This window comes from Grus americana, chromosome 11, assembly GCF_028858705.1.
Source record: "Grus americana isolate bGruAme1 chromosome 11, bGruAme1.mat, whole genome shotgun sequence".
Classification (NCBI taxonomy): domain Eukaryota; kingdom Metazoa; phylum Chordata; class Aves; order Gruiformes; family Gruidae; genus Grus; species Grus americana.
In genome coordinates, this window is record NC_072862.1 from 2,547,104 (window position 1) to 2,574,213 (window position 27,110).

At 46.9% G+C, this 27,110-nt stretch overlaps 1 long non-coding RNA gene across 3 annotated transcripts in view; it reads left to right on the top strand.

Moving 5' to 3' along the window:
- LOC129211531 (uncharacterized) overlaps positions 1-27,110 on the top strand; it is a 235,950-nt gene that overhangs the window by 160,859 nt on the left and 47,981 nt on the right. The window lies entirely within an intron of this gene.

Sequence of the window (27,110 nt, forward strand, 5' to 3'; positions counted from 1 at the left end):
TTGTCTCTTTTTTCAGTTATTTTAGCCTGGAATTATTGACTTGCACCTTTTGCTATGTTTTCTTTTCCTGACCTTGGTCTTCACCTGCTTTGCTGGCCAAGTTCCTCACGTGTGCTGGGGGGGCTCCTGCAGCTGGACATCGGGGTGCCATCTCTCCAGCCTGATGTCTTCAGTGCTGCTGTCAGGGGCTTCCCTTGGGTATCACAGCACACATGTGGTCACGCAAGGACATGATGCCTGTGGAAATAAGGGTGCTCCGAGGACATATCCTCTGTCTGAAGCCTCATGCCGTATCTTAAGGACAACTGGTCCATGTTAGGCACGGAGTCTCTGGCCAGATTTGATGCCAAAGGCCAGCTGAAGTTTTGGCAGCGGTATAAAACTCAGCTTTTCTTTGTACCTTTAAATCTTTATTTCCTATTTTTTCTATTATTGACTTACCCAGTGGAAGGGAAAGCTGTTGTGGGAGGGTGCTGTACTGCCTCATCCCTCGTGCCCTTTATTACCATAAGATAATGGGAATTCTGCATACCTCACCAGGCAGCCCTAATGGTTTAGTGACAAACACCCTGACAAAGCAAGCAGCCTGCAAGCACACGGGGCCGTTTTCACCCTCCTGCCCCGCACGAAGCCGTTGCGATCATGTAGGCAGTTTGCTGAGCACAGCCTGGATGAGAAGGTGCTGGTGGCCAAGGCTGGCTGGGCTCAGCACCCTCTCCTGGGGTACAGCAAAGCGATCCTTTCTCAGGAAATTATTTTTAAAATTGGTTTAAGAATTTATAGTGAGGAAGACCCTTAATATGAGTTAACAATAAGTTAAATGTGTAGCAAATATGGTCTTTAGTTAATGCTTTGGATTTCCTCTTGAGGCCATGAATTTTTTCTGAAAGTCCAAAAGGTCATTTTTAAGGTAACATTAAAAGTGAAGTTTTTCATATTTAAGGAAATTGAATTTTCGGAAGGAACTCAACAATGTCGTCCAAAAAGTCGCTTTTCCTTCCACAGAGTCTGTTCTCATCAGTCTGGATGTTACTTTTCCCATCTATTGCTTATTCCTGACGTGGAAGTAATGTAATAGCGGATGCTTCTTGGAAAATCTGCTGTGTCGTGAATGGCTTCAGTTCTGTGCTCTTCCAGCGCAGGGAGTTTATTTTCACTTTCTTGGTGGAGCAGATCCATCCTTTCGCATGGTGTTAGGTACATACAACCATCATGCTCCTCTCGGCACGTATGGCGCTTGCCACACAGAGGGAGAAAGGACCTGCACCCCCCACGCAGCCGTGTCCCTCGTGGCCTTTATAACGGGCGTTAGTGCTTTGACAGCATGGCCTCTGCTTTATTTTTCACGCACGCTAACAACGCTGTTGATCGTGAGGCTTGTCTGGGTTTTTAGGAGGGCTGCTGAACCCGTCCTGTATACGTACAGCACCAGAAGAGAGCCGTAGGTTTGCGAGAGGCTTGCTAGGGGAAAAGTGTTTTCTGTATTTAATTTTCATGTCATTGCAGGCGATGCTGTCGCCGTTCCAGGCTTTCGCTATTTTAAATTACACGCACAACAGGCCCCTCTCTCTGCCAAGATTCATAAGGAACTTGTGAAATGATCACAAATAAGCTTTTAAACCAGAGCTTGCACCTTCGAACCCCAAAGCAAGCAGGAACGCTTGCCACATGCTTGCTCTAGAAACTCATCGGGACCACAGGAGGGAAACCTTCCCTCGTTGGGCTGGAGATTCGGGGTGTCCCTGCTGGGAATCAGGGGGCTGGGGTTGCTGAAGTGTCGGGTGCAGCACAGAGTCGAGGAGGTGCAGTTGGGGGGCTGGGGTCTGCTGTGCAGGATTGAGCCCTGGAGTGGCTGACAAGGGCTGCAGTGTACGAGGGAGAGGAGATGGGGGTTAGTGCGATGAGCAGTCGAGGGGAAATTGTGTCTTAGAGAGTTATGCTCTCTGACACACTTATTTTTCTCTAAGTGAGATGAGTTCTGTAGGTGGATTCAAAGTGCCGAAAAGCTGTCATGGCTGTGCTGTGGCAAACAGTCCCCCCGGCTTGGTGCAGAGCATCCATTCTGCACGGAACTGGGCAGAATATCAGGACTCCGTTCCCTGCTGTTACCTCTTTAACTTCTGGTACTTGGCTGCGGGACGTCAGACGCAGCCGGGGAGCAGAGGTGCAACCCAGCAGAGAGCAGCTCTGCAGCACCGGGGATGTGCCGCTGCGCCCGCGCGTTGCCCAAAGCAAAACATCCACAGAATTGCCTGGTTTGGAAGAGCCCCTGGGAGGAGGAGTGTAGCAGGTACGATTATCTCATCACCACGCAGCCCATACGCTCAGCTCTGATCCCGGGTCCTGAGAAGTTTGTCTTGTTACGGGGGTTGTTCATTAGCAGTTAAATCCTAATCCCCATCTTCAACCTCTGAAGCTTTCCTTGCGGCGCAGCTGGGACGCTCGCCTTGCGTAGAGAAGCGAGGCAGGGTTTGTAGAGGCCGTATGGGACTGTGCGGTCCTGGAGCGTGCACGGCTCATCTCTGGCAGCACGAGGCTGGTTTGGGATGGTGAGGTAGAGGAGGCTCTGTACAGCCACAGAATTACCTCCCGACTGCGCTGGCTGCCTGGCATCGGGCTGCCTGGCCGGAATAGTATTTTGGGAGTGCTGCAAAACTTCATAGTTTTGTAGGGATACTGATGGGTGGTTCATATTTTTCTTAAACTTCAAGCTTCTAGAATGATACTTACTAAGAAAATGCCGGCTTCGTTAAAAAAAAAAAAGGTTTCATTCCTTCTGATTGCATAGAAAAGCTTGAAAAGCATAAACCTGATGGACCTAAAACCTATGTGCGAAGAAAAAGGAGGCAAAATATAGTAAGCATTAAAATTTTACAGTCTTAAGTTGGTGTCTTCGTTTCTAGGCAGTTTTCACAACATTAAAACATTAGGAGTGAAAATAATGTTGAGATGGAAATTAAAAAATCTTTCATTCCTACAGACTAGAAATGAATATTTTTGTGCAGTAAAGAGCAGTAGAAGTTGTTTTTTTTCCCCAGCCTGGTGTCTGTAAGGTAGCCACAGCTCCACAGTAGCCACTGCAGGACCCCTTGGACTAAGGGCAAGGTTTACACTGAAGGAGAAGGGGAGCGGATTTTCCTCTCTGTCATCCCCCGTGAACTGCTCAAGGTACGCTCTCTGCACATACTTTCCCATCGGCAGTATTCAGGCAGAACTGAGTACTCTCCCAAACGCTCCTGCTCAAGTGGCCTTAAAAAAGAAGCTCCCAGGAGAGCAGGAGATTTCCCACCACTTGGGCTGAACATTGCCCTTTTTGATTGCCTCTTTGTTCTCATCTTCTCTCCTTCCGTGCCCTCTGGCTTTGTCCCCTTATTCCACCCTTCTCTTTGCATAGAGCTGCGTTCCTGGTTCATCTCCATCTCCAGAAGTGTTGATAAACAAGTATGACGCTTGCTGCCGTTACTGTGGTCACTCCCCCCGTTTACTGCCCCGTACCTGTTTGTGCCGGCAGCTCTGGGACAGACCGGTCTGCTGGTTTGCGTCTGGACGGTGCCCAGCATTTTGAGGACCAGGCCCTTAAACCTTTAAAAGGGTGTAAATAACTGACGTTGGGTAATAATAAAACAATACAGCTCTTGCTGACCTGTCATGCATGTCACTGCCTTTTTTTCTTTGAAGCAGACATCCCACCCACCATTAAGCTGCTTAACATCCTGAGTGTATGCATAATCCATTACCCTGAACTGTGCTGCAGGACTCTAATGCGCCTTTCTGAAAAGAAGTATAAACTGGGACGTGATGGCAGGTGGGAATGACAGGTAGAAGGGGCACCACCAAAAAGAGATGAGACTTGCTACTGGGCAGGTGAAAATCCATTGCCCTGTGTCCCAACGGTAATAGCTCCTAATCGACATGAGATTGAAGTAAGTCCATAAACACAGGCAGCAGTTAGTTGGAATTTTTTGGAAGAGAAGTATAATTATTGCTGAAGGCTTATTTGTGAGTTAAGTAGAGAAGGAGGTATTGCAGTTTGTGCCAACAGGTTTCTTAGCTTAGATGACACTTTTTGTTAGCGAGATGAAACACTGCTAGGTTTTCTTTTCACCCAGGGTTTCAGATGCTGTGCATTTATTTCCAAAATTGCATGAGCGTGCTGGATTTATTCAGAAAGGTACCAGCACTGCACATGCAAATTACCAGTGAGTAACTGTGTAAGCCAATGACCAATTACATCAATAACTGGTTATTTGCATAATGCATTCCCAATTATGCATGCGGATATAATAATTGCAAGCACAAATGGTGTAAGTGATTGCAGGTGCAAAAGTGTGGATGCGATCACGTGCGCGGGGACTACAAAACCCAACTTGGCGTGAACAGCAATTGCACCAGTCACCATGGTGCTGCTATACAAAACCCGAGAATTAAAGTCTTTGTTTTCACCTAGAAGGATCCTTCTACCTGCTGATTGGAATTGTGGTTTGTTCATCAGAAATAAACCAGCTCCTCAGCAGCAAGGATTACTGCGCTTCGCCCTTCCTTTTATTGACGGTTGTCTCTATGTAGGCAGATGAGAACATCTGGATGTCTTTATGTGGGGAATTCTGTAATAAGGAGCTAGAATGACACCAGGCAGCGTTTTTAAAGCAGGTCAGTCATTTCACACACTATTCTGTCTCACTTCTCTTATGTATTATTAATTGTGAAGCTTTTCCTTTTGGTTGATGTATCTTTTCCCACATGATCTGTCATGTGAATGTTTCATGAGGAGGGACTCTAATCTCATTTCATCACTTTGCTAGGAACCCCCCAAAGCTTCTTAGAAAGCTGGAACACCTTAAAGACAATGGAGGAGTTTCATTGCAAGCATACAGTGTGTATTTACTCCGGGAGTAAAAATGATAACACGAAAGCACGAAACCCCTGTCCACTGGATTCCTATCGTGAGCTAATGGGTGAACACCCATGAGAACGTTTCTTTGCATCTTCTGACGCAAGAAGCGATGCACTGTATTCAGTCAGCCAAAAACCTGCTCTTCTCAGCTATCCTGGTGCAGGGGCCATGACCAGACAGGGCTGAGCGTGCAGGTCTTGGAGAGATAGGCCTAACACGGGTCTTAGAGCTGAATTTGCATGAAGAGGACGCGAAGTCGTTGTTTCTGTCTCTGGGAGAAAGGCTGGACTCTTGCCGTCTGACTCAAGGACCCGAGTAGGTGGGCATTTCATTTTACGCAGTCTCAAGCATGTTTGAGATACGGTTCTTCTCTACCAGGATAATGAAATGATTACAAAAGGACTTGCAGAAGGAAACCTCTTACGGCACTCTGCAGAAACACCCAGATGAAGAGCTGCCTTAGTTTTTTTACGCAGCTGAGCACCGGTGTGGACGAGGAGCGCCCGGATGTGTCATGCACAGCTCTGCTGCTACGAGGGCAGGTGACTGTCACTCCCAACGAGAGAGTGGCAGTGGCCAAGCTCAGGGGACTGGGCAGCGGGGACGCTCGTTTGGGTCCCAGACTAGGAGCTGAGGCGTTAAAGGGCTGGGGATACAACCCGTGCTGTAAATACACGCGGGGCTGATGTTACTGACTCTGGTTACCGCGACAGAGTCTGAGTTGCTTCTGGTGTACACGCGTGAGAAGACGTGCAACCCCACGCTCATCCCAGCTCCCGTTAATGCCACTGACTGGGGTTTGCCCGGTCTGTCTGCAGCACCACCACAGCAGAAACTACTTCTGGGTTGATTTCAGAGCTGCTTGCAATACCACCCGACACTGTCAAGTATTCCTTCCCACCTAGTTCAGCCGCTGCTTTCAGTATGCCCGGCTTAAAACAGTCGTCTTTCCCCCTTTCCTCCCCTCTGGTTCTCTACTGAGAATATTTTAGCCATGTCAAAGAATTCAATATGTCTTTTTAAATTTCTTTCTTTCTGTGACTCATTTGTTGAAAACCTTCTTAGTGTGAAATTAACTTTGAAGCTCGTGGACCTGGTAAGGTGTTGAACTGCCATCTGTAGATCTTAAGACCTGCTCTATTAGAGAGAAATCCCCAACGGGGTGTTACTTGGCCAAAACTAAGATCTTTTTTTGTGCAATATTTCTGTGTATTAACATCTGAATGCAGTATCTCAATTACTGGGGGGGAGTGTGTCCCAATTCTGTGTGAAATAAATGGTGCCCACGGGATGGAGCTGCGCCGAGGAGCTGGGTCTGTGCAAGTTGCGTGGGGAAGACCGAGGCCGGCGCTGCCTTTGCATCCTGCGGGAGAAGTTGCACGCGTCTGTCTGGCACATTTTAGTAAGACCGAGCACTCAGTCCGCTTGGAAAGCGTGAAGGTAAAGCAGGTCGCTTTATCCTTCCCATGTGTGGGGAAGGATCTGAAGCTGCTGTAAATTACAGGCAGCGTTTTACTCGATGAATCGGTGATCCACAACAAAAGTCTTGTACTCATGATCCACTGATACAATGGGAGTTCTGGGACCTATACGCTATGTTAATGAATTATGCTCTCGTGTGTGTGTTTGAGGCATGGGCAGCATTCTTTTATAGCAGGTACAGAGATATTTCTACTTTTAATAGAAATAATCTTAATTTTAAATTCAGGTATCATCTGGTGTAAGACTATATGTTCCTTATGATGAAAGGAGAAGAGAGAGATAGGTAGAAATAAAGACGCTGCATTGGTTTTGGATAAGCATATGTTGACTAAACGAACAGAATCCTGGAGATTCAGCGTCCCCCAAAGCCAGACCGTGGTTCTGTGGTGCCTGCGGAGAAGATAACTTACCTTTCAACCCTGCATGTCCAAATGAAAGGAGTGCTCCTGCGATGATGCTGGCAGAGGTGCTGTGGTCGCATCGCTGCTCTGGCAAAGCTGCAGAGGAAAGGCACGTAGGTATGAAGTATAACGCATGTAAGGTGTAAAAAAGGCCAGTAACAGCATTTCATAGAAAATCTGCTGTCCCTTTGTAGGTGACAGATTTCCGTTCCATTGCTGTGCAACTTCCCTCTCCACGACAGAGAGGTGTTCTCCCTTGTGAATACAAATGGGCAACAGTTTCTGGTGCTCACGGGAGTGCAGCGACAGATGCTGCACCGAGGGTCCCACGTGCTCATGCAAAGCAATGGCTGTGTCTCGGGCTCCGGGGTTTGGTGGCTGAGCAAAGGATGAGGTCAGAGGAGTGACCTTGCAGTCTGCCTCTAGAGTTGTGGTTCAGGAGGCATCAGTTCAATTGCAGGGTCTGTTACGGACATCTGCATGGCCTCGGCCAAGCTGTTAAACTGTTCCTTTCCATGAAATGAGGACTGGCAAACTTCACATTTCCCTCTCTTGTCTGCTGTGGTTGTGGTCCCTGCAGGAGGAAGCACAGAGAGTAGTCTGAGAACTGTATTTTGCATGGCTTAGCCTGAACTGTAGCTCTATTAATACGAAGATGAATATAATTTATATTCAATTTGACCTTAAGTGGCAGCTGTGACAAAGCATGGCATGTTTGAGGTCTGGATGCAATTATTTGGAATTGCTAAACGCCGTACTTCAATCATGACCTTTAGATTGCACCGGAGCCAGAGGAGGTCCCTGATTTTAACTTCCGAACTGCAAATCACCCCGTTGGAAAGAGACTTCAAAAGCTATTATAATCACAGAGAATATTTTAAAGTGTGTAGAAGCTATAAGCAAAATATTTATTTTACACACTTGTCCGCATTTAATCCACAAATCTGTCTACTACGATAGTGTTTTACTGGTGTAGATGAGGCAAGTAAGCTGAGATCATAGCAGACATGTCCTATAAGGCTTTACAGAAAATCATTGCTTTTTAATCCCTTTATCCCTGTTATTTCCTACCACTGTGAAAATCCAGTGGCAGGGAAAGCTGGCACAGTGTAGGACAGATGCATAATATGTAATGCTAAGCAGGCAAAAATCCTTCTGTTTGTACAATACTCCAAGCACGTTATAAATGTCAATGTTAGTGCTATATGTCCTACATAAATAAAAATAACTTATCAATACTCAACCATGTATTATACATCTTTGGGCTAGCCTCGTTATATGTGCTGTCTTGAGATCAATGACTAGTCTTCTAATTACACTTAGCCAGAAAAGCTGGACTGCACTGGTTTGTGGAAAGCAGGTACCACCCAAGTGGCTACCTGGGTCTAAAAATGAGTTGCGTGCTGTGTGTTCTAGAGCACCTAATCTCAAGCCTTTAATTTTTTTTTTGTTTTGCATTATTTTTTTCCCTGTATAAACACTGGAAACATGCTTAGACAGCAGAATTGAACTCAAATGTCCGGAGGGCATCTAGAAATTTTCAGGTGCATGATTGCTTCCTTGATCTTCACATTAAAGCATCCTCCTGCCTGTAGTACAAATTTAATCAGCTGAGCGACATCCTCTTATGCTGAAAGGTCCGGGAGCCCTGGATGTTGGCTGATCATGGCACTGTTTGAGACTATTTGTACTACAAGGGTGAGAATGGATTTAGTTAAAGCGCACGAGAAGGGCTTACGGTAGCTGTAGCGACACTGCAATGTGCCTGGAGTTTGGGGAAGGGGGAATACTTTATAAGAATTTCTTATAGGTATCTTCCATGTGCATTTTGAAAGGGAACATTTAAAGATGAACTTGGCAGTGGGCGCAGTGCTGTCCGTGAAAGATTTGCATGAGTAGGAGCAGCAGCAGTTTTCTCCCAGAGTAAATCATACCGATTTCAGGTCATCCCGCCTGGCTGATAGCGAGCAAGGACAGAGCCTCTGCCCAGCACCCAACCTTGTCGTTGCTTTAGGATGTAATTAGAGGTACCCCCAATGCTTTGAATTATGAAGTGTTGAATTATGAAGGTCAAAAACTGTGTGTTTCTCTGCTGTCTGTCACAAGGGAGGAAATTGGACAGATGGGATTTTCCGACATGCTGAGTGTAATTCAGGTCCTGTTGGAATCAGAAGTTTTATCGTCTACTCGATACAAGTACCGCGAGGCCTGAGCTTCGCTCGACTTGGGACCTCACAGCCCATTCCATGTGCAGCGGCACAGCCCGGTCCTTGCGCCCCGACCCAGCGTCCCCCAGGTCCATCGTCTCTGCGGCAGGACGCCAGCACGCTGCGGCCGCCCGGCCCCCCCGCGCCCCACTGCTCCTCTTGCGCCAAACAAGGTCGTTGCTATTGATTTCTGCAGTTCCGGGCTGCAAATTGTACCTAATGAATGCTTCCCCGTGCTGTTAGCCATGGAGGAACAAAGCCTTCTGAACCTCCTTCTTCCTTTCTCGCCCTGCTAAAACGCCGTACGATTTTCACGGTGGTTCTGCCAGCGCAGCTCACGGGCTGGCCGCAGGCTGGAGCACAGGTCTTCCAAAATGCCGGCTGTAGGGCCATAACCCCAAAAGGATAAATTAGAATATATATGTGATCTTTTAATCTAGGGCAAGAGACCATACGGAGCAGCAAGGCAGAGTCAATTTGAGATTTTGACAACAAAAATATGGGTTCTTTCAGCCATAATATTTTAAAACAATGGTTCATTTTTCTGCTGTTCCTGACATTCAGTAGAAATTGCAGGAGAGTGACAGGTTCTCGGGCTGTTCTCATCTGACTTTAAAACATCTGCCTTAGGAAATGACTTTGTACCTAACCTATGAGCAGTTTTCCAATTATTTTACTAAATAAATACAAGTATTCTGTAAAAACAACTGCTACTCTTAGAAGATATTTTTCCATAAGGTAAAGTCAATCAAAGAGCATGTGCTGCTTTTAGATAAGTGTTCCAGGAATAAATGCAAAGAGCAGAGCTGAAGAGCTGCGATGCTGAAACCCGGAGCAGGAGGACCCCTCCGAGGCACAGCTTGCTGCGACAAGCCCCGCTCTCCCTCTGCCCTCCGGCCTCCGGCAGCCTCCTATAGCCCCTCCAGCTGCTGCAGGTCTTAAAGTCTTATTTAACTTTTTTTTTTGTATTTAAAGGGTTAGAGACAGTTAACACTCCAGTGGTGGCTTTCTTGTTTGCGTTTCAGCATCCCACCGCACACCTTAGAGGTGGTGATATTTCCTCTGCCTTGTTTGCGGAGCACAGACACATCTGGAGCAGAGCGCGTCTCTGGCCAACTTCAGATGAGAAGTTTGTGGAGGAGTTGAGAGTTGAACCCAAAGTTTCTGAGTGCCAGTCCAGGGCCAGTTCATCACCCAACCCTGTTAGTCTTAAAGATACGTTTAAAAGGGTTTTTAGGTCTAAGATGGTAACTGTGGAAGCGTGCTGTTAACGCTCGTGGTGATAGAGCTTCCTCCCTCTAGACCGTCCGTGGCTTCCCTGTGGAAAATCCGAGAAGATACGGCCGCTGGCCAAAGCCCTGTGCCTGTAAGCACGGCGCTGTATTTATCATTTATGTGCTGTGCCGTGGGGATGTGACTGCCTGTCACCCCAGGGAGAGGGCTCAGGTACCTGCACATCAGGTACTTGTGTCCTTGTCAGAACCTACCCAAGTGCTGCACCAAAACCCCATACCTTGGCTTTGAAAATCCACGCAAGGACCCCGGCAGCCTCCTGGAGACCTGCTGGCCCATGAGGAATGCCGGAGCACGGGCCAAGGTGAAATCCAATAGAATAGTAAATAAAAGTGAAAAGGCTGGCTTTCCTGTGGATTTTTTAAGCGTTTAAGAGAACTTAATGGAGTATTATGTCTCTCGCTAAGGAATGATAATATGGCTGTAAGCGTGGCTTCTATAGACCCTGCTCCTATAAAATCTAATTGGTTTTATATCTATTAAATTCTAAAAGCCTTTCTTTAAACTTGTGGAGTTTTTTAAAAAAATCAAATAATAGATTTATTCTTGCTGCACATTTATTCTTGGGCACATTATTGCAGCAACCTCATCCTTGGACCACAGCTTTGGCAGAACACACACATCCGTAATGAGGGACTACGTGTTCTGTGGGCTTTTTATTACAAAAGAAAATGAACAAGTATATTAGGAAGAAAGGGGGAAAATAGAGAGGACTACTTTTTTTGGCAAAGCTTTGTATTACAGATCTCATTTCTCTGGTTGCAGCTGCCTTTAGGCACCCATTTCAGTGAGCTGCTGTATTATGCTTAACTGTAGATGCTTCCCAAATTTGCTCTTCAGTGAAACAGGCATTTGTGCAGGTTCCCCATAAAAATGACTGATTTGGGTTTTACCAAGAATTCTGGCGCTTCTCCATTATAAGAAAGGATTACATTTTTAGAGAGATTTATCAAGATGGTAGTAGTGAAACAAACATTTTAAATGGCCGGTTTAATCCTCTCTCTTCCCCCAAAGAAGCCTGTATGGGCAGGATTTTTAGCTCTTCTGAAATGAAAGCTTCCTGAAAGAAATCTATTTCCCTGTGGGACTACCCAGCTTTCAGTCCTGCTTCTGTGGGAAGGTAAGAGAGCTCTGTTTTCATTTACTATTTATGGGATGTGCATTCATATTGCCAAGTGACCATAGGATTCCGTGCTCTTAAGAATCTGCAAATGAGATGAAGCTCATTATTTTTTAATGCAAAAAGGATTATTGCGATCTTAGTGCAGGGATATGTAACCTCAGATACGTGTCTTGCTGTGGGATATATACTGGGGCTTTTCCTTTAGGAAGCCAATAAAGTACACATGCTATTTTCCAGTCATTCTGTTCAGCATCTAAAAGCAGTATTTATTAGAAATAACACTAAAGGGGATTTTTTTTTTTTTAATTGCAGACAATGACTGATAGGAAATTGCCCTCCTCTGTGTGTGCATTTTACTTTACAGTGTTGAGATAAATGCAGGGGCGCGTTTTCAGAATAAAGCTATTCCTTAATAAGAGAAGATTCCCCATTACCCACTCCTGTCTCCACGTGCAAGAGTTGGTCTCACGATCCCAAGGGAGAGCCAAGTCTGATAATCAAGTAATCCCCTGTTAATTTTTCCCCAGTAAATTAGGATTTACTTTATAGGATCACGTCACTGGGTGTCAAGCCGCGGCACTGCTCTGACAGTGACAGGCACTTCAGTGTTTCCGCAGATGAAAGCGGTTGCGGGTGGCTGCCTGGGAGTGGGAGTCTGCGATCTGGGGCCACGGGGCACACCACCTCAGGAGGAAAACCCAGCAGCGAGAGCGCTGCACAAAAGACTGTAAACCTGCTTATTGCTCCCACAGTTACAATAAGCAACACCAAAAGGAGCCCCGTTTGCTGTGCCTTTGGTGTTTGCCCGGCACCGCAGCCGTCCGTCGCGGTGCCCTGGATGACAGTGGCCCTGGTGCTCGTCCCGTGCTGGCCGGACGCTGTGCATGCACGCTGCTCCTCCCTGCGGGACGTGCGTCCTGCCGGTGCCAGTGTCCTCAGTCCTGCCGATGGGACGCTCTCTTACTTCTTCTGGTCACCGCGTGGGTTACTTCGAAGCAGGTTCAACACGTGGAGTTGTACAAAGAATTGTTGGTGGAGGGCTGCTCAAATGTACCCTTAAGTGCCGGCACGCTTCTGTGCCCCCCCCGTGTGGTCCCCTTCAGTATTTCCATTGGGTTTTTTTTAAATAGCGCTGAAAAAACAGACACAGAAATGGGCAGGAGTGAGGAGGTTTATGAGGGGAGACAGTTTGGACATATTTATTAACCAGAAAAGCTGTTTTTTCACTGCTACTTATTACTATACAGAATCTATACCTTGGTTTTGCACACTCCCATGGCCCTTATTTAAAATAACTTGTTGATAATTAATGTTTTCTTGCAGTGGTTCACAGAATAACTGAAAAACTGACACATGAACTTTGTGGTTTTACTTCCGTCTTCCAGGTGTGCTCAGCCCCACACGTTCACTCCTGGGTCTGGGCCAGGGCGTGCTCCGGGTTTGCGCGGGTTTGCAACCACCCGAGCAGGGCTGATCTCACAAATCCACGCACGCTGCAGGTCCCATGCAGGGCTTATGCACAGCTTCAATGGTTTTAATTGTATCGCTCCGGGACAGAAGTGTCAACAGGTAGAACAGGCATTTCACTTTCAGCTGAAGGTACCTGATTTAACGACATGCCAAAGACAAGTTCAAGCTATTACAGAAAATAGTGAATTAAAAGGAAAATATCACAGCTCTGCTGTACAGGAGAAGCATCAGAGGGCGTTAAGCAAGTAGCCAGGTGCCGAGCGCTTTGTGGAGCCCTGGCCACTGGCGGAGGTCCCTGCTCCCAAGAGCAGCACAGGCCAGCCGAGTCCTCCCCTGCACATCACGGTCCCTGCTTTCTCTTCAGGACGCCATGGGATGGGGTAAAGCAGCGTTCCTCAAAATGCCCTTAGGGAATTAGGTGACCGGCTCCCTGGGAATGGAGGTGCTTACAGCCCTTGGGCGTCTTCGAAGACCCCAGACTAATTTCCTTCACTGTGGTCTTGCTCTCTGAGCTCGTGCTCCACAAATGCAGTAATTGCAGGCATTTGTTTTGGACCATACAAGCCTGAGCTCCAGAGCAAGTTTTATTTACTGCAATTATATCTGGCAGGTAATTTCTAGTAAACTCAGGAAAATGATAAACCTCTCACTAAAATCATGAACAGAAAAATAGGGCAAATTGATCAAATAAGCTGTTTCCTACATAATAAAAAAATTATTATGTGCATAACATCCTGGAACAGAAATAGCTCTGATGAAACCATAAAGACAAGCAGGAACTTGCTAGAGGCACCTGTGCAGAGTTTTTAAATTTGGGTTCCCTCCTAGCACAGAGCCTAAGGATCTGCCTGAACACCAAAACATAAATTACCCGTTGGTGGCGGTGGGGCCGCTCTCACACCCACCCGTACCTTGACCCTGCCCGTCAGAAGGGTGCCGGGTTATTCTGAGACGCGGCCTCGGAGAGCTGGAGCCCCGTCGCTGCCCTGCTCCTTGTTGACTGAAGAGCAGTCTTCTTACGGGAGCAGAGCGAGCCCCGCTTCCCGTCCGTATTTACTGGAAATGGAACCAGTTTTTACAATATAATAGGTGAGATTTGTTCCACATCTCGTTGAACTGAACGTATGATGTCACTGAATCTGAATTTCAAATAGCTGAATTCAGGTATTGGGTTTTTCTAAAATGAGCTTTTAATAATTATTGAGCTTTTTCATCTCTGCTATGTAGCTTAATTTACATTAAAAATTTGAATTTCATCTTAAATTCTCAATCTAGCAGCGTTAACACCTCTCTGAGATGAGTAAACGATTGCTACAAATTAGGTCTGGGCTTGGATGCTGCAGCTGATTAACATCACATAAGGACAATTAACAGCATTTTTAGGAGGGGATAGGAAGAAATTATCATATGCAGTTGAAACTATAAAGAGAATTTTAGGGAGGTATGTAATTAGGCAAATTAGGCTAGGGTAGTGGCTTTAACGTTCCAATTTATGGATTCCTTAAGGACCACATGGGTTCTTTAAGGACTATAGTCTTACATCTCTTCTAAAAGATATATTTACAAAACAATTCAAATGTCAAATTCATTCCGTATTAACATCATACCAATTCTAAATGGTCTGGCATTGCCAAGAAAATTAATGAGAGCTTCCCTGCCTGAACTCTGAATTTCTTTCTCATTTGAGTTTGAATAAGGGGAGAAGATAGCTTAGGAAACGAGCGCATACATTTAGGCAGGTTAAAGAAACCTTAAAGCAGAACTGGATCTTTTCAATTTCCACAGTAATATCTATCTGCATTCCCTTCTGATGCCATTTTTTTAAAACCATTCATGGGGCAGTGGTTGAAGGAGCTGCCATAGGGCTAGGAAGGCCACGTAAAATAATATGAACATAGCTTCCCCATTTTCCAACTTAAAGCATCATTATGTATGACCTCGTGTCACTTTATGCTTCATTATCAATCATCATCTGAGGGCTGAGGAAAGCTTTATCTGCAGCCTGGGTTGTGAAGAATGGCAGCAAATGGAAAATTAGAAAGGCTTGCTTATCGTTCCTGGGAAATGCTGTCCTTTGAAACCTCCGCTCTGCTCCCCTGACTCCGTGCGTAAGCCTAGATAGAGAATAATGTTACTCAGAGGCTCGTATTCTCCTCGTCATTTGGAATAATGGTAACCAGGAGTGACAAGCTGCGAGCTGGAAATTATCCATCATGTGGCATCTTCGTCCTCCTGCCGGTGCACCGCTGGGTAGTCCATGATTCCAGTTGCTGTGGTACTGGTTTCTGCTTGCATTGAAGCAGGGAAAGCCAGGAGGTCTGTCACCCCTTCTCCAGCACTGCTGGGTTTGCTCTGCCCACCCAGCGGGAGCCTGGCCGTGGAGCGGCTCTCCGTGCCCGCGCAGCGTGGGTCGGTACGTGGTGGGTTCGTGGCAGCAAGCGCCGCTTTGCCAGGTGTGCGGGTTGGAGGGCTTCTTTCTCCTTTCTGTCATCTCCCCGCACGGTTTCCTCTCTGAGCTTGACTGATACTCGATCCCTGTGAGTTCCCCAAACAAAGAAGAGCAATTACGGGCTCTGATTAAAAAGCCTGGGCAGCACGGTGTGTGCAGATCAAGATAACCATTTATCTGCAGCTCTTCCCTGTCTGCCTGCGGGGGCTCGGCCTCAGCCTGCGTTCAGGGTGCATTTGTATTTGCTTTTGCTGCGATTGCAGCGCGGGATGGGCGAGGGGGCGGCAAGGGAAGGGGATGGCTGCGGGTCTGCCGAGGGAGATAAGGGCTGAGGCACGGGGAGGGAGAGCTGTGGCGCTGGCCCGTCACCTGCACGTGCTGTGCTCGTGCGGAGCGTAGGTTAACGGTGACAGCCAAAGTCACTGTTTCTCTATGATGCGTTGTTTGGCTTCAGACTGAGGGCACCCCGTGGGCTAGGCCCCCCTTCCCTGCGTCCCATCCCACAGGAGACCTGCCACTGCTCCTGATCGCACTGGAAAGATAAAATAGATGTATAAGTGTTTTATTTCAAGGGGAGCACTCTTAACACAATACTGCCGGGGCTATCAACATTGCTATCAGAAGCTGAAGTACTCCTTCCTTGGGCACTAAAATAAATTAGCAAGCACACTTGGCTAGAAGAAAAATGTCTTCAGTGTCACCCTTAAAACATGCTGCTCTCCTCTGCCCCTGCAAGAAGGTTTGGAAAGTAGTGTGAATGTGTTTAACCCGCGTATATACTGCATAGCATTTACATGCCTCAGGAAAGACGTCCTCGATTAACGCGAAGTGCAAGACTGAACGGATCAGCATACAAACCCCACCTGTTCTGAAGCATGCCCAAGCTCTTGGAGGTGTGCATCGGGGTTCGTGGCGGGAACCCCACAGCGAATGTGCCGTCGGTACAGCGCGGTGCTCTTCTGTGTGGCAGAGGGCGGTTTTGTGCCTGCTGCTTTCATCTTCCAGGCATCTGGAGAAGGGATGCTGCTGCTGAGCCTCTGGGGAGGGCAAAATGAATGTCTGACAAACCTCTCCACTTCTTCACACCTCCTGGGATCTTGTAGAGGGCTGTGCTGTCTGCGTTGCAGCAGCCGAGACGGCAAGAGGGTTGGCCAGGTCTCTGCTGGTTGGACAGGACCCGGTTAGCCCCGGTTAGTTGCTTTGATCCATCGCTGAGGTTGTAACGCCCCGGGTGCACAGGCCATATGTCAGCACGGGTCCGGAGGCGGTTACGGCTCTCCTGGCACTCAAATCAAAGAGCTGCCTCCCATCAAAACAATAGCCCTTTGGGTTTTTAACTCGCCGCGGCAGAACATCGTGGCCTTGGGCGATAAATACCGTACTGGAGGAAGCTTCCAGGAACCACCACCGTAAATCTGTCTTTTCTGACTTTTAGGTACTTTCCATATTTTCCAGTATTTCTGCATCGTACTGAATGGTGTTTTACAGCATTAAATGTATCTCCTACCAGGTTACTACAAGCTCTGTCCTTTTAAATGCTTGACCAGATTAATTTTGAAATAAATTCCATGTATATTGCTGAAGTTTATTCTGCTGTTGAAACATTGTATGGAAATCCTTTATCTGTCCTGAAACTTCAAATAAATCCTTGCTTCTTTTAAAATAACCTTTGAAATGTTTTTCATCAAAATGAGTGAAATAGCAAGAATAATAGATGTTGTAGAATTTGTATCCAGTATAGTTTCGTGCTCCTCAAAATGCTTTTGGAAATGCTGATTGATTTGTAACAAAGCTTGAAATGTCACCAGGAGGAATGAATGAAAAATACACTACTCTAATGTATGTTGAAGTTGAAATTGGCTCAAAGTTTTAACCTTTAGAGAAGCTTTTTAATTTTTTGCTTCTTTAACGTTTCACAGCAGTCAAATAGTTGGAAAGATAACTGGGAACAAAACGCACGGAGAGGAAATTAATAAATTATGCTCTTATTTTTGGCACATTTACAAGGGAGACGTGTTAAAACTCCAGTTCAATGACAAAAGAGAGGCTTGCTCTACTTAAACTAAAGCCTGCCCAGTTGGGTAAAGAGGGATGCTGCTCCGCGACGGTCGGAAGGAGACGTGACCTGGCTGCCTTTTGCAGGTCGTTTTCTTGCGAGGGGGAGCGTTCCCCGACGGTGCCCGCAGGCAGGCTGCTCTGCACCCCCAGAGCGTGCGGAAAACGCCTCTGCCGCTTGCTGGAGCTTTTACGTTTAAGGTAGGGTGCTGGGGCGGTGTGGGGGCTTTTTAGGACGGGATCATTCGCGTCTTGGTCAGTGATTGCGAGCTAGCTGGGGGAGCGAGAGCAAAGTCCTGGCAGTGTTTCCTGCCCAGCTGGTTTTGTTGGTTCAACTCTAAGTGCAGTATATCAGAGAGCTGGGTATATGTTTGTGGATGAATAATAACAAGGGCTGTGCCTGCCCTAGAATTTGCAGTAATGGAAACTGCAAAATTAGGTAAACATTGTTTGAAATCCGGCCAATTTCTGATACAGCAAGAAGTCCCTTCAGTGACATTAAGGCTGCTCCCAGGCCGCCGACTCATCTGCGTCTCATCCTCGTACCCTTTGCTCGCTGGCGTTATTCCAGTCTTCACAGCGCTCAACGGTTTTCACTCCTCAGCTTAGAAATGTGTGGTGCCTTCTAGGGTTTGCTGCTTTTTTTTTTTTTTTTTCCCCCCTGATGAATTTACTCACTGGAGTATAAAAAATAATAAAAAAAGCCTCCGGACCTATCTCACTGAAATTAGTCTGTGATTGCTTCTGGAAAGCTGGAAGATTTACAACATCTGGAGCTGCAGCGATGGGGAGACTATTTGTGACTCTTTGGGCCTCGCTCTCCCCTGTCTGCTTCCTTCGGTAGCTGCTGGTATTTGGGCGGTGCGAGGGAGAACAGGAACCCAGCAGTAACCTGTACCTGAGTGCATTTTATAGTCACTTAGAAATAACTTTGCACAAGCGTACAGAGGTGCATCGTCCTCCCTGCACCGACAGCAGCCGTGAGGTTACGTTGCTTGGCGCGTCGCGAGTGCTGACCGCAGAATAGTGTAAAAAAGCTGTCAAATGTGGTATTGCATCTTCTGCACAGGATTTTGTGGGAGGAAACCAGGGCCCTTTTCTTCACCCACGGGCTGTTCCCTGTGCCATGATGATGGCGTGACGGTGAGGAGAGGAGGGGAAGCAGGAGGTGCTGAGCAAACCCACCTCCTCATGTTCACCTGATGGCGTACAGGTAACGCCAGAAAAAAAAAAGCAGGTTCTCAAGTTCCAGTTCATGCCCATGTTGAAACTTGCTGCCCCACCAGAGATGGAGTAAGCAAGCCCTTACTGCAGTGCGTCTGTAACGCTGGCGTCTGGAGGGAGCTGCGTTGCAAAGGAGTGAAACTCCTGCAGATGGTCTGGCTTGATCCTGGCCCTGCAGTTACAGGACTCTCTCACCTTGTTCCTAGAAATTTTGTTTAGCAGAAAAAGGCTCAAAATGAACCCACCTATCTCATTTCAGCCTCTTGATATGTTTGTTCAACATGAAAAAATCAATGTTGAACTAGAATTTTGTGGGGAAGGAGAAGATCCGTGGAGATTACTTTTCTATTTCAGTGCGATTTCATGTTTTACTGCTGCATAGACTGGCTAGTTAATAAGGTATCCTTGAATATGAGGTCCGTATTATATTTATTGCTGTGCTGGTATGTAAAAATCAATCCTTGTAATTTTTATTGGTGACCACATGCTATCTTTGGTATCATTATAATTGTGTCTGTTGTTGATTGACAGCAGCCAATAACCAAAAGCATTTTTGTCATTCTGATCCCTCGTCCAAATCCGGAGGGCAGGGAGTGACCTTGTGCCTGTTGCTCCTCTCTGGGGCCGGGAGGATTCCCAGGGCCGTCGTCCGCCGGTTTACTGTGATGAGGACACGCGTTGGCATTGAGCGGGGATGCAGCCGGGACGGCAATGGAAGGGCTGTGCAGCAGCAGAGCATCGCCTTTGTCCGAGAGTCCTTCTCCACGGATAAAATTGTCCCTTCGATTTTAATGACATCCTTTCTCCCTGGAATCTCACAGCAGCCCATTGAAGCGCCTGACAGTAATTCTTCCCCTGACTTTGTACTGGGAAAATGGGCGGTTAATGATGGTTTTGTACTTGGCTGGGGAAAGGTGATAAGGAGAGGAAAAAAAAAAATGCATCCTTTGGAGAGCAGCACATACATATCCTGGATCTCTGTCTAGGCTGTTTATCTGATCTGGGGAATGAAAAGGAGATGACTTAAATGAAATTTGAGTGTGATAATCTTCTGGAAAATCTGAGCAGGGTGGAGGCCGGCTGCTGGAAGGAGATCTGTCCTGGGCTTCCCGGACACGTTGGCTGAGAGGTTTCAGGGAAAGCCGGGGGAGCTCCTCCATGAGCCACCAGACTGGCTGCAAGGGCTCGATCCTTCATGGTTTGACGTCTCTAGGAGTTAAGTTAGTTATAACACTTCATTACCTACTTAGCTTTCAGCATCTGATTAAAAAGGTTTGATTACTGAATTTGAACTCAGATTGATTTAGTTAGGGCACCAAAACTAATGACATTTACATGATTAGCTTTAGATATCAGAATCTAAGTATGACATATAATCTCCACCATGCCTGTAATAAGAAACACCTACTATATATTTGACCTATAGAAACTCACTTTAGTATGTAGTGCTCATGAAAAAAAAAAATTGCTTTTACCTGTGCACATTAAATTTCTCTTCCTTTGGCTGATAATCCTCTGCATGTTAGTCTCATGACTGCTTTAAAATTTTTTGAATTAATGTTGAAATTATTCATTTGGGTAGTAGAAGCATCTGTTTCAGTATTATATCCTTGTCTGGTATTTCTTCATTATATATGGGATGATGCAGTAGAACGGCACTTGAGATGCAGGTTATAAAAACACCACAAAGGCACAGAAAACATTGTTGGAAGAGCGCTCTGTGAATTCGTATGCATTTCTTTTAGAAAAGATCACATATAGATGGGTAATGTTTATTATTGCTTCTTTCCAGGGCCACAGGCTCCATGGCGAGCAGGAAAGCTCAGTTCCTCGGAGACCACAGAGCTGGGCTAAATAAGCTTGGGCTGTCCAAAGAAGGAAGGTCCTAAATCAGTTGTAAGTCCTGTAGGGCTCACAGCGGTGGATGGAGTCAGGGTGAGGAACCAGGAGGAGGTGGACACCTTCAGCTCCCAGTGAGCGCTGGCAGGGCTGCGGGGCACGGCGAGGACTGCACCCCACGTCTGCTGACGGATAAACCCCTGCTGTAAGGGAGTCCTGCAGTTCGGTGGGGACTGGGCGTCCGGTTATGAAATCGGATGGCTAGAGATGGAGGATTTTGGGTGCAGGTGCAGCGAGGTAGGACAAGGGCTGATACCCACATGGGCAAGCGGGTTATGCTCAGTTCGGGGGTGGGGGGGGGGGCTGCGTTAGGGACAATATGATCACCACAGCTCCAGGCTTAGAAACCAGTTTCTTGGCCGACCATGTAAAGCCTTCAGTTAAGATTAAATCTTGTGTCCCTAAAGACAAAAGGCTTATACTGAATTTTATGTGAGCTGTAAATCACTGGGCTATCATTAGGGCTGAGGTTAGGTTTCGGGTTAGGGTTCAGACTAGCATCCTCAGGAACCTGTTTTACTCTTGATCCTCTAAATCCCTGCTGAGGATAAAAGGCTTATCGTTAGTTATCAAATGATAGTGATGGCTCCCTCAGCTGTTTTTAAGCCCAGGTTTGGTGCAGATGTTAGATGAATTTTTAGAGGAACAAAGTGCTCAAGAACTTGATTCATGGGTGGATCATGGCCCACGTTTTATAGGTCTTCAAGGAACCACCAGAAAACCATTTTTTCCTGCTCTTTGTTTTGAAGCCTAACCCTATGGTATGTGAACTGTTGCCATAAACTCAACTCAGAAGGAAATACGAACCATTTGTCAAGGAAAGTAGCAGCACATATTTTAGCCCTACAGCCCTGCAGGCTTTCAGATATTATACAATAAAACAAGCTAGTCCACTCTTTCTTTTTGAAACCCCAAGCTCAATTTTCAGTCTGTTTTCTCCTTAGAGTTCACCCTATACCTGTTCTCCTTCTGGAAGACATCCTAGCCCCAGGAGCCTTGTCTGGCTGGGCGATAATCCTGCCTGTATTGCCCCTTTCTGAAGGGGAGCCCTAAGCCAAGCCCAAGGTCCCTGCAGTTCAAGGCTGCCAAGCTCCCCATGGGGAACGTCCTTCTGCCCACTCCCCCGTGGCTCCTCCTGTGCTGCAGCTTCGCTCCTGCTCATCCTCAGCGCCTCTAAGTAATGACACGCTTTGCATTTGTTCGAGGAGAGGCCGTTGGGTGCAGACAATGGTGACTAGGAGGAGAAAGAGGGAGGAAACAGGAGAAGGGTGAGAACGAAGGCTGGAAGGAATTTCTGGGGGGGTTTTCATGTTTCCCAACCTTCTGCGGTTGCTCCATGTCTCCTCAAAGATGCACACTTCACAGCTGAGAGCCGCTGATCTCTGCAGCCTGGTTTTCTTGGCTTGAAATTCTGATCTGGGCCAAATTCCAAGCATTTACTCATTTAGATTAGTAAATCTAAGAGAAATTAAAGATGAAGATGTAATATCAGAGGCTTTAGCTTCTGTGTAATATTGGTGCATGCCTATGATTTTGTCATTACATCAGTTCTTGAGAAGTAGAAATTGCTTTCAGTAATTTAATTCTTACTCTATTTTATTGCATTCTTGTGTTGCTTCCTTGACCCCGCGTCTCTTCGCTGAGTTATAATAGGGTTTTACGAATTTTCCTTGAATATCTGTGTCTTCAGGAATATCAAATAACTAAATGGCATATCCATTCTCTTTCACTCGTAACCGAACGTGGTTTTACTGGGTGTACAAATACAGTTCATAGAGCTTCAGGCTGGACAGGACCATCTGATCGTCTGTTCTGACCTTGCCCGTGTCACAGGCTATACATTTCTGCCTCCTGCCCTTGTATTGACTGCAGTAGCTTATGTTTGACTAAAATCTTAAGTGAAGGCATCCAGCTTTCATTCAGAGTCTGCAAAAGATGGACAACACTCTGCTTTCCAAAGTGATTTGTCAATTACTAGCATTGGCAAGTATTTATGCTTTATTTTTGGTTTATCCATCTTACAGCATCTTCAGGTATTGTTTCCTGTTACTCCTTCATTCGGTGTTTTCTCCAGGAAGACACTGACTTCGGTAAGGGAGACATCTCGTTCTCTCCCCGCAGAGCCAGCCTACCCTCACCCCACCGTTTCCATCCTCACCTGGAAGATGTTCTCTCCAGCCACAGTAGAACCTTGTGCCAGATTTCTGCACTTTCTCCAGTTTTCCCGTTTGTTTTGAAGCGCGCGGATAAGAGAACAGTGGCAGTGCAGCCGCCGGAGGAGGGATCGCTGCCTGCGGGTCAGTGCTTCAGGGGGACGTGTGGGACGGTGCCTGGGGTGAAGCAGAGGCGGGGTGACTGGGGGGCACTCACTCTTTTAAAGCAGATGGGATTTTTTACCCAGCAAGCACTGACTTTCATTCATTTGGTTCATCCCAAGCCAGTTTGGTTTGGTTCAAAGCAAAATACTCTCACCAAATCTACTTTTTTTTGGGGGGTTGATGTTTCAATGATCTTGAAAGTTGGTTTCTGTGTCAGGTATGGATGATAAAAAAGGGCCTGGCTCACATGCTGTCCTTAAACAGCCTCTTCTGTTGCCACCATCAGAGGCAGAATAGTGTGCTGGATGGACAACTGGTCTAATCCAGAAGAACTTTTCTTATGTTCTTATTTTAGGATCCAAAACTTGCATTCTAATAACTTTCTGGTGACTCTTCATGAAGGACTATGGCTTCCTCCACAACAGCTTGTTCCAGCTTGCCCAAGGACTACGACGTTCGTTTTGGCTGGGCTTGCTCGAGGCCTGCTTTGCACGTTGCCTTTCATCAAGCGTAATGTAGCATCACACTTAATTAAAAGTATACACTCCACTGCCAGTGTTCGAGCAGAGCTGAGTTCATATCCTGAGTTCTCCTTCAAAGGAAATCATCGTGGGAAATCATGTATTTTGTATCTCTGTCTTTTATGTAATGGGTAATACCAGTGATTATTATAGAGCAGCTAAACATCTCTTATAGTCTGTCCTTTAAACAAAAGGATTTAAAGATTACCAGCCCATTAAAAATCATCCTCCCTTTTAGAAAATAAATAAAGGCTCATACCTGTGAATTGCTGTGCAATTCAGAATGGGATATTTGATGCTTCAAAGTTTTCAAGAGATGATACCATAACGTGTCATTAAGCACTTCTCCGTCATGAGTCACAGTATCATCAACGGGACCGTTACCCAGGATTGCCCTGCAATCCCCACGGACAGGCTGCCATACCTGCAGACGTCCCGGTGCCGTTAAAGGTATCGATTCAGTGAAGGCAGCTGTGATTGTGTTTAACGCAACATGCGTGTGTGTGCCAGGGTGTCGCTTTTAGCGTGGAATTAAATCCCAGCCGTTTGTCGTAAGTCTGACCCAGCTCACGCTCTTCAACCCAGGCAGCGCCCGCGTTCCTGAAGAGCCAGACCCACCTCCCCCCTCCTCAAAATGCCTGTCAGTCTGAGAGTCACCAGGGTTTCCCTCTGGCCTGGATAGGGGATGCAGGTGGTCAGCGACACCTCCATGCTGTCTGTTTTTGTACCTGAAGACTACGCGGGCAGCGTCACAGCTGGCAGCCGGCATTGCAGCCAGTCACGTCGTAAAAAGGATTATGCATTTGCATTTGTTTCTGAAAGGTATCAGCTTTGCAGCGTGAACGTCCGTCAGCTGAACAGTCGGCATCCTCTTCTGCCACTAACGCTGCCTCTTCTTTGGCTGCGTGTGGAACCGACTCACCGGGGCAAGGAGATGGGAGTGACTTTGCCTGGGAACGTAACGGCATCCCGCAGCACGTCGGACGTGCGGCGTTCATGGGCCATGCTTCTTGTGAAAAGGAACTTTTTCCTGACTGTTCCCAAATGATTTTTAGATGATAGGAAGCCTAGGCGTGTTTAAGTGCAGGTTGTAAAACTGGTCCTGCTGGCACCTACAGTTACGGTGTCTGTGAGGTTTGCTCCCAGGTGCTCAGCTTGTAGTCCTGCTGCTGCAGCTGTAGCCTGAAACCCCAGGCCATCCGAGGGCTGGGCTGCATCCTTTACTTCTCACCTCTGGTCCCCATTAAGCAAACCCTTAACACTGCCCCGGTGGAGTAACAGCTCACAACAGCTCACAACAGCTCACAACAGCTCACAACAGCTCACAACAGCTGCCCGCACCCTCACAGCTGCAGGGCAGCTCCTGGGCCCTGAGCAGACCCACAGCTGGGGTGAGTTACGACCTCAGCAGCTTTTTCTTCATCCTCAGCTTCAGCTGGGTGCTGGAAGGTCCTTGACCCTAATATCTGCTGGTGTCTGGCTAAGCGACAGCGTGGTTGGGAGATGTTGTGAAGCTCCTTTGTCCTTCCTCTTCTGTGCTGAGGTGCTGGCTCTTCAAAAGCAGCTAGCTGATAATGTGCTTCAGGTAAGACCTGAGGGTTACTGTAATTCTGCTGTGTGGTCTTGCTGATAATAAGCAAAATGAGTTTGGGGTTTTTTTCTGATGATGAAAGGGATGCCTAGAAGAACAAGAGCATGGCATTAAAAATAGCTGCAGGGAATCTGCTGTGCTCCTTGTGGCTTCTGTATTGCTCTGCTATTAGTAATGTGCTTTGGATGTCCATAGAGCTTCTGCTCCTTCCTCTAGCAGGTACCAGGAAGCAATAGATAACCCAGCATCATCAAACTCATACTGCCATGCAAAATGTTAATAGGGACCCACGTGTGTATATACTGGCAGATAAGTATGTTACTACCAAGCATTTCATGCAAATGAAGGGTTATTCTGCTGTAATGCCGTCAGATTGTTGCAATCTTCTGTTTTAATAACTCCTTAAAGGGGCTTTAAAATTCTAAGATGAATTTCAAGTGAAAGCCCTGAATTACAGGTGCCTGTTCTTCCTTGGTCTGCATTCGCACCCCCAGCCGACAAGCTGCTGTTGGGAAAGGTGGGGTTCTGCCCTGGCAGGCTGGGCTTGTAGTCCGCAGCAATCATTTTGGGGGTGGCTTGGTGAGCTGTCCCCAAGTGTGAAATTGTGGTGTACTCTGTGCAGTGCTGTTCTTGGTCTGTGTGTATGTAATCATTTTGGTTAAGTAGAAAAAGTAATATTCTATTCATTTAAATATTGTAACATCTGACATAGCTGCAACGCTCCAGTATTAATGGCTCACTTGAGGCCAATTCTTCTACTCAAAGGGCTTTTTCCATCGCAAATTCATCATGCAGGCATTGGGTAAAGAGTTATCATTCACTTCCCTTTTCATGAAGGACAGATATTGATATTCTCCCAAGATGTGAAAATAGATCCCCTTATCAGCACTGCTTAGCATACAGGCTGTGTGCAGCGGCTCGTTTCAGCAGCAGTACCGTGCGATTGAGAAGCCCTGCGTAGCATCAGAGAGCTCCGCTTTCCCGTAGAGCAGTTCTGGGAACACGCAGATGTTACATCTTCAATCTAAAAAGCTGGATTTTTGTTGAGTTTTGTGTTCTCCATTGCCTATATCTAGCAGGATATTTTGGTCTGCTTAATGTGAGCTCCTGTGCTTTGAAATTGCTTGAATGTTAATTGGAGACGAGGACAGCTGGCTTTGAACAGCCCAAGCCATTGCTTGGGGGGCGGGGAGGACCAGAACGAGGGCTGCTCCTGGGCCGTGGAGCTGGGCTTAACTTAAAGCTCTTCCCCATCTCCCAGCAAGACTTCGAGCAAGTTGCTGAGGCTCGTTGCGCTTCCATTTTTCATTGGTGAAATGCACAAAATAGCGCCTTCCTTCTCATGTGCAATTCTCCCATGTGCTAACGAGGAATGTTGTGGGGCAGAAATCCTTTTCAGTGCCTATTTACACGTGTAGCGCAGCAGGCGCTTCCCCTTGGTCGAGGTCTCTGCTGTGGCACGGCAGCAGTGATACCCTGCGGCCCCACTGCCGGCCTCCCAGGACTTGCTGAACAGCTCGGATGCGAATGGAAAGGCAGTGAAATGGTGCTGTTCCCGCTCAGCTGCGTGCTGACGTTGCGTATGGAACGTGAAAACCTCCCAGGCTGACAGCTCCTCGCCGGCTGTGCGCAGAGCTTCCAGCCCCCCTCTGCTTTGGAAGCCGGACGTGGCAGAAGCGATGCTCTCTTGAAGCCTGCATCCAAGGTTCATGTAAAATGCAAGGCAAGGTATCATTAAAAACCCAAGGCTGTATGGTTTTTGAGAAGTCCGAGAACGTTCTCTTATGGTAGCGTCCCAGGTTTGCTTAAGGAAGGACCTAGTGAACGCCAGTAAAATTAATGAGCTGCCTTTGGCTGGTGGGTCTCTGGTGATGGGTGATTTGGAGTAGCAACGAACATGCAGTCTGGGTGCTGCCAGCTAAGGTCTGAGCATTATTATGTAGGGCAGAATTGATTGATTTCCTTGTCTAAATTATTCGCAAGCTTAGTCATTAGTTTTGTAGCTGATAATTTCACTGAAGCTTGGGACCTGCCATATTATGGCTTATAAAAGTTTAACCATCAGTGAACTCTTAGGCAATAAATCACCGCGGTGCTGTATTGCTCTTAAAACTTCATTGAAGCACGCGGCTGAAACACCAGGACGAGGGTGGCGGATCGCGGGTACGGCACGGAATGCTGAG